This window comes from Giraffa tippelskirchi, chromosome 3, assembly GCF_054371585.1.
Source record: "Giraffa tippelskirchi isolate mGirTip1 chromosome 3, T2T-mGirTip1v1.2.pri, whole genome shotgun sequence".
Classification (NCBI taxonomy): domain Eukaryota; kingdom Metazoa; phylum Chordata; class Mammalia; order Artiodactyla; family Giraffidae; genus Giraffa; species Giraffa tippelskirchi.
The window spans coordinates 22,598,852-22,619,704 of NC_137277.1; the positions used below are offsets into that span (position 1 = coordinate 22,598,852).

Genomic DNA, 20,853 nt, shown 5'->3' on the forward strand with positions numbered 1-20,853 from the left:
AGATTGAGGGCAGGAGGAGAAGGGGGTGACAGAGGATGAGATGGTTGGATGGCATCATTGACTCAATGGACATGAGCACACTCTGGGAGAGAGTGAAGGACAGAGAAGCCTGGTATGCTGCAGTCCACGGGGTTGCAAAAAGTCAGACATGACTGAGTGACTGAACAACAACAGTGACTCCATTAGGAGAGATGGGAGTTAGATAGCAGGAAGGACTTGAAGTTAGGAAATGAAGTAAAGGCACGAAGCCTCTTTCCCACTTAAGGCCTAAGACAATTAAATGCACTCATCTCCTAGTATATCTTCTTGTACATCTTCCTGAATGGCCAGTCACAGGTAAAAATGGCTGCCGGCTCTCCCCTCAGAGCGCCAGAGCTCATCCCTCTCCAGTTTCTCTTTTCTACTCCTCCTCATCCCCTTTTCCACATCCCTCAGCTCAAGGCCACTTGCTGGGATAAAACAGAGGGCCAGCTCCCTATGTATCCCAGGGAACAGTAAGACATGTCAAGAGGGAAGAGATGACTTCTGACGTGTGGCCCAACCACCTTCTGGGATTGAGGTGGGAGGAAAGACTAGGGCTTCAGGCCAGTCCTTGCTCTTCCAGATCATAGCTGTACTGTCCAGAGAAGTTGGCCAACCTCTCTGAGCCTCAGCTTTCTCATCTGTAAAATGGGACTAACAGTATTTGCTCCACAGCCACAGCATTATATGAGTTGGAGATGGCTCATGGGAAGTTCCTGACACAGAATGGGCACCTAATTATTATAATTATTATTATTTAGGCTCCAAGAGGCTCTTATCTTCTCCCCATCAATGAGGGAAGGCCTTCCTTTTCCCAACCTTGTTCTCCATTTAGACCAGAGCAACGATTTCCTTACTGGCTTCTCTGCCTCTAGTCTCACTCTGTTCCAATCCAGTCTCTACACCCTGCCAGAATCCTTTTTCTAAAACTCAATCCAAACCCATCAATCCCTTCTGAAAATTCCTCTCAAGTTCCCCACTGCCTACCAGGACATAGGAAGCACAGTGGATTAAGAGTGTGATCTCTGGGGCCAGACCTGGGGGGTGGGGATTATTTATTTGTTTGTTTTGTTTTTGGCTACACTAGGTCTTCCTTGTGGCATGCAGGCTTTCTCTAGCTACAGTGTACAGGCTCAGTTGCCCTGCAGCAGGTGGGATCTTACCTCTCTGACCAGGGATCGAACCTGCGTCCCCTGTATTGGAAGCGTGGAGTCCTAACTACTGGATCACCACGGAAGTGCCAGAACTAGGTTTGCTGCTCAGCTCTGTTGCTTTCTAGCTGTGTCTCTTGAGCAAGTTACTTTTAATAACCCTGAGCCTCAGTTTACTCATCTTAAACATAAAATACCAGTACCTGCTTGAATGAAGAAACAAGGCAACAGGTATAAAGTGTTTGACCCATGGACGATGCGAACTCCACCTATTATAACAATATGAAAAAGTCGTAACTCCTAAGAATGGCACGCAAGGCTGTCTAAACCAGTTAGACAATAGGAAAGACTCCCAGTTTATAGAGCAGGATTGTCGTGATGAAGCAGCCGGCCTGCCTGTCCAACCTTGTTTCTCCCCATCCCCACCATGAACCCCATGTTTTGGTTGGCACAGAGAGCTACCATCCCCCATGCTGAGACTTCTTTCAGTGCCTTGGTCCATGCTGTTCGTGCTGCCTTGAATGCTCTTTCTCTCCTCACCCTCCTGGTAAACTCCTACTCATCAGATAAAACCTCATTCAAGCCTACTGCCCTCTGCGAAGACTATCCAGGCCGCTGAGCAGGCTGAGTCATGTTCTGGTCCTTCACCATCCTAGGCCTGACTTCCGCTTAGCATTGGGTTTAGAATCACATACTCTAGGACCAGGTTGCCTGGGTTGGAATTCTAGCTCTGTCACTTCTTAGCTGGGAGACCTCAGGCAACTTACTTCACCTGTCTGGGCCTCAGTTTCCCGATCTGAAAAGTAGGGTAAGGATAGCAGTACCTCTCTGATAATGGTGTGAGGAGCAAATGAGTTACTATGTGTAAAGAATTTGCTCCCACATGTGGCAAAGAATAAGTGCCCAGTAAGGGTAAGTTGTCATAATTATTATGCTAGCCTCTCTTGCTTTTCGGGGCAAGGCTTGGTCTACATGTGTGGCTCCCTCACTGGACTGTGAGTTCACAGGGTAAAGGCAGGAAATGAATCATAGGCTGGTACAGAGTAGACACTTGGCACCTCCACTTGGATGGACAGTCATGAAGGCTCTCCTTTATCAAGAACTTTCTCATTTGTCCCTTAGGGTAATTCTGAGCTGGGTACTAATATTCTTCCCATTTTACAGATGAGGAAATTGAGACCCAGAGGTAAATGCCTTGGGGCCCAAGTAAGTGAGGAAGCAGCAGAGTCAAGATCTATTCTTGTACCCAGCTGACTCCAATCAACCCCTCCTCCTCCCACCTCTGAGCCTTAATTTCCTCATCTCTAAAATGGGGTGATAGCTATCCTTCCCATCTCTCAGGTTGACGGTGTGGGTCAACATAAGTAAATGTGAGAGATCTTGAGGAAGAATAGATTGGAATCCCTGTTAGGAATGGGATAATGCTTTGTCTAGGATAAAAACAAGAACTTTTCTAGGGGTGAAACTGAGGAGTAGCTGAGACTCAAAAGGCCCCAAAGCCCCAATTCACCTCTCTCCCTAGGGTTTGTCTGGAGCCTGGGGCCAATTCAACAACCTCCCTCTTTCCTGGGCCCACTGCCAGCCCCTCCACCCCTTCCCCCCCCACCCATTGCCACTGGAAGACAATGGTGGGCAGGCCCAGCCTTTGTGAGAGGGGTCAGGCCAGTTAATCTTGGGCTGGGCTGGGGAGGGCCCGTAGTGGGGACAGGGAGAAGGGAGAGGGGACTGCTCGTGGGACAGACAACAGAGGGTCTGTGAGGGTCGGGAGGACGTGGGAGGCCAAGGGCCTCAGGAGCAAAAGCTTGAAATAGGCTTTGGGGAGCGTTTCCTCCGAATGTAGATTTGAGCTCCTATTAAACTTGCCAAAAATTTGTGTTAGCTAATGGATTCTTAATTCTGTCTAAAATGAGAGAGGGAAAATTATGCCATTCATCTTGTATTGGTTTGAAATTACATCTGACACCTAATCGATCATACTGTGGAACATTAACTCTTTGGAAAAGACCCAACTTTTCCTCTCTCCCTCGCTTTCCAGTGCTCTCCAGCCGCCCCCACCCCTGATTCCTTCCTTTGTATTTCATTAACTAAGCAAAGCTCCGGCTGTCTCTGGGGGTGAAGGGTGGGAGTCGGGGAAAGGGTTCATATGAATCAAAGGAGATAAGCAGGCAGGCCCCCAATCTTTTGCCCAAGACCAGAACCCCAGCTTCTAACCTTCAAGTGACCTCCTCTATCTGCCTGCTTTTTTCTGTGCGTCCTGAGATCTGGAAATGCGGAATGGAAAGCACTGGGGTGTGGGGTGACCTCAGAGCCACCTTGGGGGCACCAGGGAGAGGCAGGGAGCCAGGCAAAGCTGAGTGAGCACCTGGGGCTGGGGCAGGGGCCGTGGCAGGGGGCTCACCTGCGACTTGCCTGGCAGATGGGTGAGGAGGAGGAGGGCAGATGACAATAGATTTGCCTCTGGGGATCCTGATAAGCTGTGACTGAAAACCCCAACCCCAGACCTGCTTTTCCAGGAGGAGGACTTTCTGGCAGCAGGAAGAACCCACTGGAGGCGGACAGACCTGGGCTAGGATCCTGGCTTCACTGCTGATGAGCTGTGTGACCTTGGGCAAGTTACATAAGGCCTCTGAGTCTCAGTTTCCTTCTCTGTCAGAGCAGGATAATAACACTGGCACAGGGCTCGGGTGGGGACTGGATGAGACAATCCAGGCAGTAGGTGTCCAATAAAGCTGATAGTCAGAATTCAGATCACTTCTGCTGCTTCCCCTCCTCCCTCCCCCATCCCCAACCCCATCCTTCTCTCCCACCTCCAACTCCCTGGCCCCTCCCTCAGGCAGACACGGGGCTGGGAAGCCACAGTGTCAGGTCAGGTCATGAGAGCCAGTCAGTATCTCTTCCTAAGAGGACACCCAAATGGGCCCCCAGGTCTCTGCAGGACTCCCAGCCCTCTTCCTTCCCAGAGCTCCTCTGTCTCCTCCAAAAGTTGCCAGGGTTGAGGCCTGCGTGGAGAGCTCTCTTGGCCATCCCCTCTCTGCCAGGAAGGTAAGGTCTCTTGAGGAAGGGGCTCTCTGGGAAGTGACGCCAGGAGGAGGGGCACTCCAGCTGGGAGGGAGCCACTTGCTTCTGCTCAGGCATCTCTGACCTTTGCCTGTGGGCTCCCAAGGGCTTCTCCAAGGGTGTCCCTGATCTGGACACCCCATATATATTGGGGTGGGGGTAGTTTGGATCAGAAGGGGGCTTGGTCTCTCAAGAGCAAGGGAAGGCAAAGGGAGCCAGGTGGGTGTGAGAGGGGAGGGAGGCAGGACGCTGCCACCACCTCTGTTCCCCCAGGGGTACTATGGCTTCTCCCTTTGGCTGACTTGGGGCACTGTGGGAGAAGGTTCCCAGCCCCTCTACGTCAAGGGGTAATCATGGAAGGAACATAGCATGCTGCTGCTCCCTGGTGCAGGACAGACTGGGGGGGCTGAGATGCCTCTCTTGTGGAATCTGGGCTGTTTCTGGACCCTCTCAGTGTAGACTTCACTCCTGTTACACACCCACAAATATCAGAATAAATAAATGTGCAGATTAAGGGCGCAGGCTGTCTTAAGTGACAGTCAAGGTCACACAAGGACTCATTAGCTCCTGTCAGGTACCTGCTCCAAAGACAGGAAGGAATGGCCTAGAATGCCCTCATGTGTTCTTGGGCTTTGTGGAGGAGCTCCAAGGTGGGGACCAAGAGGACCGGAAATCTCATCCAGTGCCCTCATTCTACAGAGAAGGAACCCAGGACTCAGAAAGGGGGTACAACTGGCCAGGGCCACAGGGTGAGGCAGGCACCTGAGGATGTGGGCCTCTGGCTCTCAGTCCACTGCTCTTTCCCACCCACATCACAAGTCTGAAGGGACATTTTCTGGGTCACTTGTCCAGCAGAACTTACACTGTTTCTGGGGAGTGGGCTGGGGCTTTGGGAGTTAGTGAGGACAGGGGCTGAGGGAGGCTTTCCCTGAAGAGTGGAGGGCAGAGGAGGCTGGGTGGGGGTTCCTTACCTCCCTCTCCCACCCGAACACACACAAACACACAGAGGCAGAATTTTATTTCCAAATGTCCCTTCTCTGGGGAACTTGCTGTTTCCCAGGAGACGCCTGGTGGAGATGCCCCTTCCTGCCAGCCTCCCTGGCAGCCACTAGGCGGCTGTGGCTCCCTCTTCTGCCTAGAGACAACGAAGAGGATGCCACAGCAAGGGTCCCACGTGGTTTGTATTAATAGAAAGTGAAGCCCAGGCCTATAAGCGCCGAGGATGGAGCGGGCCAGCCGGGGGCAGGTGGGCAGCCATTCAGTAGGTAGACTGAGGTAGCCGCTCACAGGGCCACACTGATCAAGGTCCTGGACAGCCTGGCATGCCTTGATACATGTACTGACCTGCCTCTGGTCAGCAGAGGGGGAAAAAAATCCTGACATCTTTTTTTTTACCCCCCAAACTGGGAATGTTTTTGATTGTGTTTTTACCTTGAATATGACAGTAATACATGATTGTTATAGAAATGACATTATCCCAATAAAACAAAATAAATAAAAGCTCCAGGCTCAAATTTCAGGATCTATCTTTTCCTTTGAAGGAAGGTAAACAGCGTTTGGCTGAAGGGTCCAGAGCAAGAATCTGCTGTGTTTGGGAAGGATGGGGGAAGGAAGCATCATGACACTGTGGACTGTTCTATAAACTTGAAGTAACTACCTTTGTACTGGAGAGGCTGACATGTGTGTCTGTCTTCCCCCCAGATCAGCGGCTTTAGAGTAGAGCTCTTCCCACCCACTCTGTGTTACTCCCACACTCCCACCTGCTGGGTGCCACAGTGTGGTCACCCAAGACATATGAACTGGAAGAATACATTAATGAACTCACCGATAAGGAAACACACCCCCAGAGATAGACACTGCGTTGCTAGAGTGGCTCAGGTGACTTTCACAAACGAGACTGCCACAGGTCTGGAAAAACTGGCCTCCAATCCTTCACCAGCTTCCTCTTTCCCAGGGCTGAGGAAAGCTAAAGGTTGGAGTATAAGTTCCTGCATAAGAGATATTCCAGGTTGGGCCCTTGGATAGGACAGCACCCAGGCACTAGAGGGAGACTGTCATGGTTTGCAGGAAAGAGGCCCCTCTCAGAGAGGTGTGGAGAGCCTGGTGTGAATTTAGAAATTAAGTCTACATTGGATTAAGCTCCTCAACAGTAAGATTTGACAAGCTTCTGGGCTGATGAATGCATCCATGTGCTGGGAAGGTGGTGCACCCCAGTTCCACAGGGACCCTTCTGGACCTTGCCCTGTGTACCTCTTCATCTGCTTCCTGCCATTCTTTTGCATTCTTTATAATAGACTGGTAAATGTAAAGAGAGAAAAAGAAATTAAATCCATGCCATGCCAGTGAGGTGGAGAGATGTTTTGCCCCTCTACCCTGACAAGGAAGTACCTCTGGTTGGCATGTTCCAGGTGTTCTTGCAATTAAAAAGGGATTTAAGCATATGAGGTGGTGCTAGTGGTAAAGAACCCGCCTGCCAATGCAGGGGATTTAAGAGACACGGGTTCAAGGGAAACTTACCTCCTTCAAGGAGAGAGCAGGTATCCACCCAACACAGCAGCAGGGATGGGGAACCAGTCCATCTCCTTTTCTTTCTTGCCAGAGAATTTAAGTAGGATCTGGCCATCAACATACTATCCCATTCAGCCATTGACAACTATCAGGGAAGTCTTAATCCCATTGGACAGATGAATAAACAAAGGCTAAGAAAGGTAAAGTGACTTGCCCAAGTCACAAACCAAGTAGCTGACCAAAGAAGACCCTCTAATCTCAAGTTTGGCCCCCAGATGCTCTTTCCACTGAGGCCTCACCTCAGCACTTGGTTTCCTGGGGGCTAAGATTTCACAGCCAGACCACCCCCTGCTAGATGTGGAAACAGGTTCTCTAGAGGCCCCTGGCCATTCTTTGAGCTCAGATCCTTGAGTGTCTCATGTGGTTTGTGCAGACCCTGTCCCCACTTCCCCTAAGAACAGTACGTAAGGCACCCAGGGAAATATCTGATAAGGCATGTGCCACCCCGTCTTGGCCCATGGATCAGTGCTCCTCGAAGATGTCACCTTTGCCATTTTGCCAAGGTTTGTTCTACCGAATTTCTCAGTCCATCACTGTGCTCCCTCCCCACCCAAAACATCTGTACCCTCCTGGGGAAGGGGCAAAACCTTTGCTGAGGGCAAGCCAGGAGGCCGGCGCGGCGTTGTTCGTTGCCCAAAGAGGGCATCTTGGATCCTTGGGCGGGAGTACAGAGCGGGACTCAGTTCCGCTCCTCGCCCTCCCCGCGCACCAGGGGGCAAAGGCCGGCCGGCTCTCCCTCCCCGTCCTGCCTGGCCTGTCGCAGCAGAGCACCGAGGAACCGGCAGCCCGAGGAGCGACTGGGGGCAAAGGCCGGGGAAGGGGCCCGCAGATGCCGCCTCGGCCCCCCTTCCTTGGCCGGGCCCCCACGGTGTCGGAGAGCAGGAGGAATCAATCAGGATAATGAAGCCGCAGCCTGCCACGCACCGCGGGGGCACTGAAGAGCCGGGGCCGGTGCCAAGTCCGCCAGACGGTTCGGAGGAGCCGAGCCCTGCGCGGCCCGGCGGCGGCGGCGGCGGCGGCGGCGGCGGCGGCGAAGAAGAAGAAGAAGAAGACGAAAGCCGGGAGTCGGCGCGCGGAGGCCGGACGCAGCCCTGCGCAGGCCCCTGGCAACCGCGCCTTGGCAACCGGGACGCCCAAGAGAAATCTTAAAGCTGCAGCGCCTCTTTCCGCGCCGCCGCCGCTGCCGCCGCCGCCTCCTCCGCCTTCTGGATCCCAGGGGAAAGGGTCGTGCCCTTGGTGGTGGAAGTCAAGCTCTGTGCCTCTCGGAATTTGGGGGTCCGACTTATACCCTCACTCGTTTGTTTGTCAAATTTAAATCGAGCCTATGCGCCCAAGCACGGGCTAGACATTGGGGAGGGGAATGGGCAGTGATTAAAAATTGAACGAGGTTCTGCCAAGAGGAGTTCACAGTCTAGCGCGCAAGGCAGACCAGACTGGCTGAGGCGAGTAAAGCCTTGTGTTACCCAGGATGAAGGGCTTCGCTGGAGGGCTGAGGGGCTGTTAAAATATATTCTCACAGCACCTGCCTTGCTCCAAGCTATGGGTTAGCTGCTTTCCTGTTATTACCCACCCCCACCAGCTCTGTGAGATGGTATGATTATCCTTATCGATCCCATTTTAAAGATGAAGAATTAGAGGCCCAGAGAGGTGAAGGGACTTATAAAAATCTAATTTTATGTTTTGGACAATCTAGGACTGATTTACAGGACATCTTACCCTGGCCACTTTTCATTACCTCATGATGTCTAGAAAGTTAGACTTGAGTGAGGACTTCCCCACACAAGTCGTGTAAGAAGCAAGGAGAATGGGTACCTGAAATAAGAGATGGCTACCTCTCCCTTCTGCTTCCCACTACCCTGACCCTGTCTGCCCTGTCCTCATGGGTAGACCTGTGTGTTGGCAGAGGGCTAGAAGCGATGACCTCCAGATGTCCCTCTGGTTCTGTGATTTGATATCTCCTGCCTGAAGTCCAGGCATTGTGCCATCCCTCTGGGCAGCAGTAGTTGGCAGGGGGCTACAAACTGGGGGAGATTCCAGGCTTCTGAAACAAGGGGTCAAGGGTGATGGGGGAGGATTAAAGAGGAGGTAAAGGATCTTTGGCAAAAGAAAACCTGAGTCAATATCATTAGGAAGGCTGGGCCTCATCTTCCTGTCTCTTGCCCACCTATCTTTCTCTTTCTGCACATCCATTCAGGTAAGAAATTTGTGCCAGGCCTGAGGTAGGCTCTGAAGCTGTTGGTGAGGCAAAAATCATGCTGTCTTTGGAGCCAAGCTCATCTGTTTTTTTAAAAATTATTATTAACTATTAATAATTTAATTTTTGGCTGTGCTGGATTTTTGTTGGTGCGTGTGGGCTTTCTCTAGTTGTGGTGCCCGGGCTGCTCATTGTGGTGCCTTCTCTTGTTGCAGAGCATGGGCTCGAGATGCACATGCTTCAGTAGTTATGCCACGTGGGGTCTAGAGCGCAGGCTCAGTAGTTGTGGTGCAGCGGCAAGACCAGGGATCGAACTTATGTCCCCTGCACTGGCAGGCTGATTCTTAACCACTGGGCCACCAGGAAAGAAGTCCAAGCCCCTCTGGTTTTAAATCCTGCTCTGTCCAGTCATCAGCTATGTGAGTTTGGCCAGAGGACTCAATCTCTCTAAGCCTTATCCAGTTTCCTTATCTGTGGAGTAGAGGCATTACTATCTACCTTTCACAATACCTTCACCATGAGACTTAAATGCAGTGAGAAAAATGTCTATTTGGCATTTGCTCATGGCAAATGCTCATCAAATGGTACATTTAAAGCCATCTTTGCTTATTTTGGTAGTCTAAAGATGTGTGCACATCCTAATCCCTCAAACCTGTGACTGTGAATGTTACCTTATCTGGGAAAAGGGTCTTTTGCAAGTGTGATTAAGCTAAGAATCTTGAAATAAAGTATCCTGGATCACGTGGGTGGGCACTAATGCCACAATGTCATTATAAGAGAGAGGCAGGGGAGATTACACACACAGAGAAGAGCAGAAGGCAATGTCAGACAGAGGCAGAAATTGGAGTGATGCGCCCACAACCAAAGGCATGCCAGCAGCCACTGGAAGCTGAAAGAACAGAATCTCCCTGAGAGCCTACAGAGAGAGCTCAGTCCAGCTTCCACCTTGATTTTGGCTCAGTGGAACTGGTGTTGAACCACTGGCCTCCAGAAATGTAAGCGAATACATTTCTCTTACAAGTCACCAAGGTTGTGGGAATTTGTTACAGCAGTCTGGGGAAACCAATACACTTACATTGGAGATTCCTTCTGGAGCAAAACCCAGTACCTGCCCCCTAGGAGTTCACAGTCTAGTGGGAAATGAGAGAAGTACACAATGCATAGGGATGCCCAGAGGGTGGAAGAGTAAGGTAGGTAAGGCTGTTGCTGTTGGAGAAGTTATCCAGGTGAGGGGCTAAAGCAGGAAGGCATACAAACAGAGGAGGCGGTGTGGGTAAAGGCATGGAGTAAGAGAAAACATTGCCGTCAGGAAACTGCCCGTGTTTGGAGTGGCTGGTGTGTGGGGAGGTGGGGGTGGCATGACAGAATTGCTGAGATGGGCAGCAGGGGCAAGAGAGCCAAGTAGCTTCCACCCCTGAATGGAATCAGCCCCTCTGCCCTGGCCTGGCACTGGGCAGCAAATCAGAGAACCCCAGACTGTCGGTAGTGGACAGAAGCCTTAGAGACTATCCAGTCCAGCCCTGCCATTTCATATATAAGGAAACTGCAGCCCAAAGAGAGAGTCCATCCAGGGAATAATCTAGAACAAGATGGCCACACTCTGGCCTCTCTCTCTCCTAATGGCATGCAGGATCCTACTTCCCCAAACAGGGATTGAACCCATGCCCCCTGTAGTAGAAGAGCAGAGTCCTAACCACTGGACAACCATGGAAGTCCCACTCTGGCCTCTGTTGAGCCTGGGTGTCCCATGTCTGAGGGTCTCAGAGACACTGCCTGGTGGTCCCTCTATAGCCACTTCCAAAAAAGCACAGACTCTCTGGTCTCTAAACAAAGAAGGGGTTATTTGCATGTTATTTACATGTTGCTAATTAGATGAGAGATGCAGATTCACTCAGCCCCTTCCCTTCATGTCCCCCTGTCCCATCTCACTCCTATTGAGTTCTTCATCCTCAACCATCTCTTGAACCTTAGTAACTTCTCCCATAATTCCAGCCCAGGCCCTCAAGTCCCCTTACCCCTACTGTATTAAGTGCTTGGTCCTGCCTGGAAAAAGGCAGGACCTGGTGCGTCTTTAGTATCTTCAGCCTGGGTGGAGGATCTTGGAGCATGTTGCAGTAGAAGGGGAGGTGATGGGTTTTTCAGCTCAAGTTTTTCTCTGAGAATGGGGAGTGGTGAGCTCTGACTCCCTGTAGCCCAGGGGCCATCTAACTGGGGCTGTGGAGTGAGGGAAGAAGGTGCTCCTTGGGGATCTGGTGGGCAGGTGCCAGCTGAATGCCCCAGGCCTGCCCCAAGCCTTTTGGCTGGCAGCCACACCAGCCCACAGAGGAGCTGGCTCCGTCTTTGAGGGAGGGAGGATCTTGGAGAAGGTCAGGGAGCATCCGTTGGCCTGGAGGCCTAACGTGGATAAGGTTGAGGTTACCATGTGAGTTATCTGGATCCTCCAATGGAGACAGCACATCCAGATTCTGGGGGCTGTCATCAACCCAGTGCAGAATATCATGAGGCACTGTGTAAACTAAGCACAGTGTCTCCCTGAGGGCAGGCACTCAATAAAGGCTTTCTGATAATGGGGGGAGACAGGTCAGCAGGAAAGGGAGTCCCAGAGAGGCACAGATTCTATCCCTCTCACCTCCCATCTGCCCCCTCTTCCCTCTGAAACCAAGGCTATGCCCAGAACCTCTCTCAGATTTTTGAGAGAGGTGAGATCTCTGAGCCTGTCACCCGGTGGTCACCAGAGAAGGCACCATGCTGCAGCCATGACAGGTACAGAGGATGGGCTCAGGTGCCCCCACCCCTGTCCTGGAAGAGTTGCTGTGGGGCTGTGTCAGCAGTGTCACCACTACAGCAGACTCAAGGTAGCTGCCAGGGGAATGTTAGTGCATTAGGATTCTTGGAGAAACCTGAGCCACAGCTCTGGCTAGCAACTTGCAAAAGCCAGCTTGCCCTAGAACAATGGACTGGATATGGGAAGAAAGACTCCTTGCACATGTGAATAATTTTTCTCCTCAGATGCGTAATGTACAAGGTACGTGTGTAGGTGCTAGGTGACATACGAGGTGTGTGTATAGGTGCTACAGGGAGACTCAGGAAGCATTCTGACCCGCATACCTAGCTGTGCGTACATATCCCAGGGTGCATAAGTGTATGTGGCATGTGAGTGTCTTCATGGAATTCCACCTTCTCTCTACTCTGCTCTGGGCCTTCACTTCTTGGTTTTTGGTAAAATGGGACATGAAGTAGGAACGTCAGTCTCAGCATCCCGAGCCCTGTTCCCTTGTGTAGAGGTTCTCTGCTTCCATTTACCCATGACAACAAGTAGTGAATCCCTTCCCAGTCCTGATAGGGGGATGGAGGGTGGGGTGGAGGGAAGTTTCCAGCTCCTTACTGGCCTAGATGACTCTACCTCATACCGATTCCTTCTTCCACTAGTGTGTCCAGTGACACTCCCTCATCTAGAGTCCAAGTGAAGGGGAGAGGTGGGAGGAAGTGAGGTGATGCTATGGGAGTGGGGGTAGGAAGGGTGGATCAGATACTGTTCGATTTTGCCCGGGTCCCTCTGGAGCACTGCTGCTCATTTAAAATTCCGATTTAAAGCTGAGCGGCTCTTTAAATTTCCACATTAGCATGCCGCCCTGATGCCAGGCCAAGATGTTGGGATGGATTTGGCAGGAACGCCTCCAACAGCGGCAAGCAGCAGCATTTGCCAGCAATAAAACAACACATGAATAAAAGAAGGCTGGTTTGGCAGCAGCAGCAGCCCAGGTAGCTGGGTGAGTCAAGGAGGGGCCCTGGCGTTCACAGGCTCAGAGACATGAAGTCCTGGGTAGGGTAAGCATGAGTGTAGGCCTCTGCAGCTGTGTTGGCCCTCATTCTCAATCTATGCTTGCGGTGGAATCTGGGGTGAGGGCCCAGGCAAGACGGGGGTTCCTACCCTGTGCCTGTCTCACCGCCCGCCCCCTCCACAGGATTATCTTCTTGGAGGGGACAGATGTTGCTTTTGATGAGGACACAAGGACTTGGCCCATAGCCTGAGTTGTCCTACTTCATTAGGAGCCCAGAGAACAGGTGGGGTCAGAGAGCAACACTGCCTAGAATGGCTTCCAGATCCATGACCCCAGGGGCCAGGTGCTGAGGGGCACGGTCAGGATAAGGGGGCTGGGTGAGAGGCTGCCATGGGGACTGGGTATTGGTCCTGAGTTGGGTGGGAGAGATGCTCCAGGCTAAGTGATTGGCTAGAATGAGGAGTGGCCTGGGAGAGCAAAGGGCTGCTGGGCTTGGTAACTCTAACTTTCTGCAGACTCAGGAATATTATTTGAGGTCAGATGGCAGGGGCAGCAAAGAGGTCAGATAAAGCCCTGGTCACTCCTAGAGGCCATTTTGGCCACTGCTGCTTCCCAGGGTCTAGAGAGTTCAATTCCAAAGGACTTGAGGCTGCTGGATCCTGTGTTCCTCTGTTCCAATCACCTGGCTAAGGCTCATCACCAGCCCCCCCACCCCCGACATTGCAAGAACAAGCAGATTGTCCTGCTCTTACCATTTATCCCTGCTACTTGGTCAAACCATCCCCTTCCCTGAAGCCCAGAGGAAGAAGACAGAGGGGTCGGAGCTGATTGCCTCTACAGTCTCAGCTAAGGCAGAAAAGAGGGGTTTTATGCAGAGCACCCTTCCCCAGTGGAACTCCTCCCTTCCATCATGAGTGATTTCTGGCCCCAACATGCAGAGACGTTGTTAGGACTCTGAATTCTCTCAGTGTCTAGAAAAGCTGGAGAGCAATCAGGCAGGGCCAGGCTCCGGCAGGGCAAGGGCCCCATATCCAGGACTTGGCCTGTCCTGTCCTGTCCTGTCCTGATAGCTTTTTCCAGGGAGAATGAGGTAGTCTGGCCTCCCAGGCACCCTGTCGCCTGTTCTACCCACTGCAGAAGAGTCAGCTCTGGGTGGGGGAGTAGCTAGGAAGCTGAGTTTAGGCCAGAAAGATTTTTGTCCTTTTGTCATTTTTTTCCCATTTATTCAACAAATATTTACTTAAGAGCTGCTTTATGCTAGGCACTGTGCTGGGCACTGGGAGCCACTGGTGAACGCGGACACATATAGTCACTGTCCTTGTAGAACTTTCCATCTGGAGATGGAAATAGGATCATTATTCAAATGACTGCACCAATAAGTATGAAATAACTGTGCTAAATGCAATGAAAGAAAGATATATAGTACCATGAAAGTATATAACCGGGGGACTTGGCTGAGTCTGAGGAGTTGAGGATGAGCTTGCAAAGGAGACAGAGAAAGAGCAGCCAGAGTGGTAGGAGAATTGGCACTGACATCACAGACTCAGAGGTGGAGGTGGTCAACTGTGCCGAGAGATGCTGTGAGCTCACAAGACACCTATTTGCCCTGACTCTTCACCTGCTAGTTGTGAGTACAGGTATGGAAAGGCGCTGGCAGGGTGCCCGGCTCACAGTTGGTGCTCTGTAATGTTAGCTCCCTTTCCCCGCTCCCTAAGCTGAGCCTCCCTCCAGGGACCCCCGATTTCTGGAACAAAGGAACTGCCTAGGCTTAGCCTCCTCTGTCAACTCAGGCCCCAAACCCCAGCCATCCAGTCCTCAGTGAAGGACTCTGGGTCTCTCCCTGCCTTTCCACATTAGTCGCTTTCCATAGAGCTGTCCCATCCCCCAACCCTTCTTCCTTTGCCCTGGTCTTCCATGAAGAGGGGTCTAGGTCTCTGAGAAAGATGGCATTCTGGCCCTATGCTTCTGGGGCTGAGTCTGAGAAGAGTTGGAATCCTCAGCAGCTCTCAAAGCTGCCCGGGGTGAATCTGAGTGTCTTAGGTAGGGAGAGGGAGTAGTGGGGAGATGAGGAGGGGGGCTGCCCACCCAAGGCGGCGTAGAGCCCAGAGCCTTTTCCATTGCAGACACCCCATCTGTCTCCCACAGAAGGCTCGGGTTGGAGGAGGTGCCGAGAAGGGGGGTATAGAGGGTGAAATTGTACAGTCTGTAAGCGAGCACAATGGCAAGGGAAATGCTGACTGGGGATAAGGGTAGAGTGGGGCACTGACAAGAAGAACTAGAGGTCAGAGGTTGGGAATGGAGGTGGGGGGAAAGGACACCGTGTGCTACTCTCCTTAGATAGCTCTGATTTTGATTTAAAGCTCCCTACCCCACCAACGAGAGGGCAAAGAATCACACTTTTCTGGCCAACAAACTAAAGGTGTTCCTAAGCCCAGGGCCAGGCTGGACTCATGATGCCTCCCTCTTCCCAGCAGTCAGACCTTTGCCAGACTTTAAAATAATATTTTAGTTAAATTTGATAGCTTCTAAGGTGTTTCCTTTCACATTACGACTTTAACTGATCTTGCTCAAGTCCAGGGAGGTAAACGTTGTTTTTGCTCTACAGATAAAGCAGCAAGGAGCTTAAAAGATGAAGTGAGTCACTTGGATCACAGGAGAATAAAGAGAGGGGACCTAAACGCAGATTTCCGGACCCTTCACGCAGCCTCTAGGCTACTATTGGGCCTTCCGTGCTCTTCATTTTTGTCCATTATTGTACCGTTTCCACTGCCAGGACAAGTCTGCCAGGTTTTCTAGTGGAGAACTTAGAAGATCTTCCCTGAAAAACCCAGGTCTTACTGGACACACATCCACACAGCACCCTCCTCCTGGACACCAACATCCAGACATTAGAAAACTGGACATCCCCAGAGGGATGACCCTGCCATATATGGAAATACGATAGTGCTCTAGACTGGACGTGGTGAGGATAGAGGGGCAGGGCAGGGTGTGCCAGGTCAGGAAACATCCATTCCAGGTCCTGAGTGGACCCTTGGGAATCCCTTTGGACACCCCCTCCCCACATTCCAAGTCCTAAATACTATATTTTTTCCTCTCTCTATACTTAAGAGAATATTATTCCACAGCTTTCCGACCTACTCCCCTCTGTTCTCCTACTCTTCCTTGTTTGGAAGTTCTTCCTCAGGTGTAACTTTATAAGGCTGCAGCTTATTCCTTCTAAAACAGATGCCAAGGGAACCCAAGACAGGGCTTCAGCTATTAAATATAAATAGACAAGGGAGGGAAACTGAATATAGAGACAGATATTATATCTCTCAGTCCCTGTGAATTATTAGGAAGAAGGCACCAGTGGTTGCTAAGCAACAGGTCTCCATAGAGGACAAGGCACCTAGAGGAAAAAGGCACCTAGAGGAAAAAGCCTCCTTTGACGGAATATTAGGGTGAGAGGGTAGGGAAGGTGGGGGGTTGAAGGGCTATAGCCTGGCAGGCGGGGTTTCTGGGGAACCGTGGGTCTGTCCTCCAAGACCAGCCCTACTCCCCATGCCTTAGCAAACTCTGCCTGGATAGCCTTCAGGATTGGTGGAAGGAGGAAGGCCTCAGGCACTCCTCCCTTCCTGCCAGGAGGAGGGAACCTGGTTTCCATAGCAACCCAGAAACAGTCCTGGCCTTACTTTGCTAATGGCTTCTCTATAACCCCCTCACGGAGTACCAACTCTCAGACACCCCTTTCTCTGATCCCCAGCTTCTGATTTGAGAGGGGAGGGTACATAGGAACGTTATGGGTGGGGATGCCACAAAGCTGGTCACACTTGGTTTAGTAAGTGGCTTATTAAGACTCTAAAGGGGGAGTGACTTTTAGGAGAAAGGACCTCCAGGTGTCCTCTGACCTCTGCACCTCCTAAGGGGCTGAAAAAAGCAGGGGCAAATGGTGGCATCCGATGCAAATTCTGGGCCCAGCTTTCCTTTCTAAAGGGCAAGTACAGACTGGGGTTGGAGGTCAGGAAGAAAGAAGAGGCAGGGTCTTTTTTTTGCCCCTTGGCCCCCCAAGCCCCCATCCTCCGAGACCTGAAGACCACTGTCGTCAAGCCGGGAGAATGGAGATACAGAACATTAACGTATGTCAAGTATAAGTGAGTGGCACCGAGGGGCATAATCTGTTTTTCTAATATGACCACAAGCAGAGTGTTAGAAGAATTAGGCCGACAGCTGCTGGTTTTCCCCCTCCCTTCCTACCCCCCCCCCCCCGCCCCGCTCTCCCTCTCCCTTCCTCCTCGGCGTTTGCACACACCAATGGCAGCCGAGCCCTGCTCGCGATTTCTCTTAATCTTCCTCCGCCATCCTGCGCTCTTTCCGCAGGCGGTGCTGCGAAGCCGGCAGAGCCCCGCGTCACACCTTACTGCTCTCTGAGATTGCTCCACAGAGAGCTCAAGGAGATGGCAATTCGGCGCTGATGCCGGCTGGCAGCAGTTGGGAGAGGGGAAGGAGGAGAGAGAGGGGGGAAAGGAGGTGGTGGCGGTGAGGGGGGGAAGTTGGCACGGATACCAAGTTTTTCCCTAGAGAGACATGGTTGGGGGGGGGTGGGTGGAGAAGAAGGAAGAAAATGACACAGAGAAAAGGAAATAAGGAAAAAGAGGCACAGGAAGAGAATATTAAAGTTCTCTCATTCACAAGTGGGCGTCCTTGGCCCACCTCGCTCATGACCCTCTACAAATCATACCACCTAGTGGGGCTTCCCACACCTCTCCCTCTCTCTCTTCCCTCCAGCCAACCTGGAAGTCAAAGCGGCCTAGGCATGTTGTGTGTAGTGGTGCAAGTGTGTGTGTGTGTGCGTGTGTGTACGCCTGTATGTTGTCTCTGTTTTGGATCGCAGTAGAATGCAGTATGTAAATGAGATGGTTATTACCGCAATGTTCATCAAGCTGAGCCGAGAAGACATTAATAGCCTGATGAATATGCATGTGAATTTGTTAATTAAGTTAATTATTCTGCTGAAAATGCATTCGTCTTCCAAGGACATTTTCCCAATGATTTTTACATGCTCTAGCCATTAGTCATGCTATATTTTATCAGGGAAATGAGTTTGCTTAAGTTGTAAAAAAAAAAAAAAAGAGAGAGAGCAAGAAGAGAAATAGAGAAAGGAAGAGGGAAAAAATGAAAGAGGAAAGAGGAAAATGTGTTGAAGTTGAGAGTCGGAAGGCATCTGAGGCCAGCCTTAAGTTTGAGGCCCAGCTGAGCTTTTGAAGCCTGTGCTCGATTTTTATGGGTATCTCACTATAAAATTTTTGCTCTTTTTTTTTGATGACAAACTTTTTTTTTTCCAGTGCCAAATTTCCAACACATTAATTAATTGTTGTAGCCAATTAACTGTAGTTGTGCAAATGAGTTTAGCACTAATTACTATGCAGTGCCTGTAATCACATAAAAAACTTGCTGAGAGAGAGAAAAGAGGAATGGGAAGGGAGTGGTGGCAGGAGAGGAGGGTACCTGGAGTGGAGGGGCAGCCAAGGGAAGGGAAGAAGCAGAGGTCTTGGGGTTTCCTGGTTAGGTGCCATCTTGGCTTGAAGGGCAGGTAGCTGTCTCCACATTCCAAACCTCTGACAGTCAGGACTCTCACTGGGAATAAGAGCCAATAAAAGTGGCCTCCTTTTGTCTAAGAACTTCTACCCAGGGAATTTCATGATTGTCCAGTGGTTAGGACTTTGCGCTTTCACAGCCAAGGGCCCAGGTTCAATCCCTGCTGGGGGAACTAAGATCCTGTAAGCCTCACTGCGGGGCAAAAAGACAAAAACAAACAAATTTAAAAAAACCCACCAACTTCCACCCCAAAAAAACATTTAGAATGGATATCTCTGATTATTTCAAGAATGCAAAGTACTCTTTATAAATTCTGAAGCCCTCAGTGTTTATCCCCCATGGCTGGAATTACTGGGTAAGGATGGAGGGTGCGTTGGAAGATTTGCCATTTCTGATGGGCCAAGGGAGATGGAGAAGAGTGATATGTGCTCTCAGCTTGGTTTCTGAGCTGTAAGTAGACAGGGAAAGTTGTTATAAGTCCACCACAGCTACTGGAATAGGCCAGGGGAGCAATGGTAACAGCAACTGTAAAAAAAAAATCTGGTCCCAGTAGGAGGTAGGAGGAGGCAGCCTTTGGCCAGACATAGCTCCCAGGAGGAAAGCCAAACTTTCTCTCCTGCAAGCTGGCATCTCTGCCATTCATCACGTTTGGACTGACTCTAGGTTTCCACCTGTCAGCTTCTGCCAGTGCCCAGAGGCTGAGGGACAGACCAAATGATTTCTCTAGCTCCTTCTGACTTAGCTGTCCATGATTTGGAGAGAAAGCAGTGGTAAAGGGAGGACTAAGTGTGAATGGGCTTTTTTTTAGGCAGATAAAGACTTGTTTTTTTATTGAATGAGTGATGCTTGTAGTTGCCAAGGCCAGTATGTACAGAGAAGAGGGGGAGAACTTTATTTCTTGGTTTCTTCCTTCTTGGACAGAATCCTTATGATTTCCTCCTTCTTGGCCTTGAGCTGCTCTTCATGGTGCTGTGGGCTTCCTTGGTCTTCAACCTGTGGGCCTCAGCCTGGTCTGCCAGAAGCTTCTTGCAAGCCTAGTCTGCCTTCAGCTTGCAGATATGTTCCACCAGAATCTGCTTGTTTTTGAACATGTTACCCTTCACTTTAAGGTACAGGCCGTGATACATGTAGTGGTCAATCTTCTTAGGTTCACAGTATCTCCTGAGAAGCCGGCGCAGAATTCTCAGCCTCCTCATCCAGGTTACCTTCTCAATGGAGCACTGGCAGTACCCTTTCCCTTACCTATGCCTATGTGCATCCCGTTCCAGTGGGCCAAGGTGTCTTTCCAGCATCGAGCCTGGGAATGGACCACCATAGTCTTCCAGATGATCAGCCCATCTTTGATCAGCTTCTAGAGCTGCTGATGTGGGGCGGCATTGGTGATTTCATTGGTCTTATTGGGGCCTAACCAGACCTTCTTTTTGCCACAGCGGAGGACGCTGAAGGCAAGCCTCTTCTGAAGCCTGGGCATACTTTTGGTTGTCGCCGTAGAGGCAAAATGGTGAACTGGCATTTTTTTTATTCCACTCTGCTTTCCTTGTACCATGTCCCAGACACTGAGCCTGCCCAAGGTGTATGTGTCTGTGGGTAAATGACCTATAGTTCCCCACCACACTAAAAAAAAAGAAAAATGCTATTTCTCCCTTACTGCCCCCCACCTGTCGCCCCAGAATAGAAAGCTCACTTGTCATGGAACTCAGTTTCCTCAGACCTCATCAGAGACACTCAACTTCACATTTCCAAGGAGAGCCTTGGCTATTTATCCTCTGATACATACCCAAAGGCTGAGTTCTCCCTTTCCCATTCCAGGTCCCAGGTCTGTGGAAAGACTGCTCATGGGCTTCATCCACATCAGCCTTGAACTGTCAAAGGGGAAATGATTTCAAATGCACAAGCTATTTTGCCCCCTGCTTCATGATGTGCGTGGGCACTTGGTGTGCTCAGTCCTGTCCAACTCTTTGCAACTCATGGAGTGTAGCCTGACAGGTCCCTCTATCCACGGGATTTTCCAGGCAGGAATACTGGGTTGGGTTGCCATTTCCTGCTTTAGGGGATCTTCCCAACCCAGGGACTGAACCTGCATCTCTTGCATTTCCTGCATTGACAGGCAGATTCTTTACCTTCATGACACTGCTCTTGTAACCTATGAAGCAAAGTTAGCAGTGAGGACCTGAACTGACCCAGGCTGCTCCAGTGCTCTTCCTGCCTCTGACTTCTCTGTTTTGGTTCTGCCCACATCCTCTTCCCAGCAACCTTAGTCAAGGTCTGAGAAAGCCTGCTGTAGTAGAAAAAGCCCTATTGTCTTGAGTTCTAAGCTCTTCTTTGCCATTTAACAGCATGTGATTGTGGGAAAATCATTTATGAGCCTCAATTTTCCCTGTCTATGAGATGGAAGTAATAATAGGTGCCATGACTGAAGGGTTAAGAAACTTAATAATCGTGAATATAAAACAACACTCAGGACACCAAGAATAGGCTTTTTCATTAGTTGCTAAGTGAGTACAAA

General features: G+C 50.7%; 1 pseudogene; it reads right to left on the reverse strand.

Moving 5' to 3' along the window:
• Nucleotides 1-19,145: 19,145 nt before the first annotated feature.
• On the reverse strand, nucleotides 19,146-19,818 carry LOC145542744 (large ribosomal subunit protein eL19 pseudogene; annotated as a pseudogene).
• Between the last annotated feature and the right edge of the window lie 1,035 nt (nucleotides 19,819-20,853).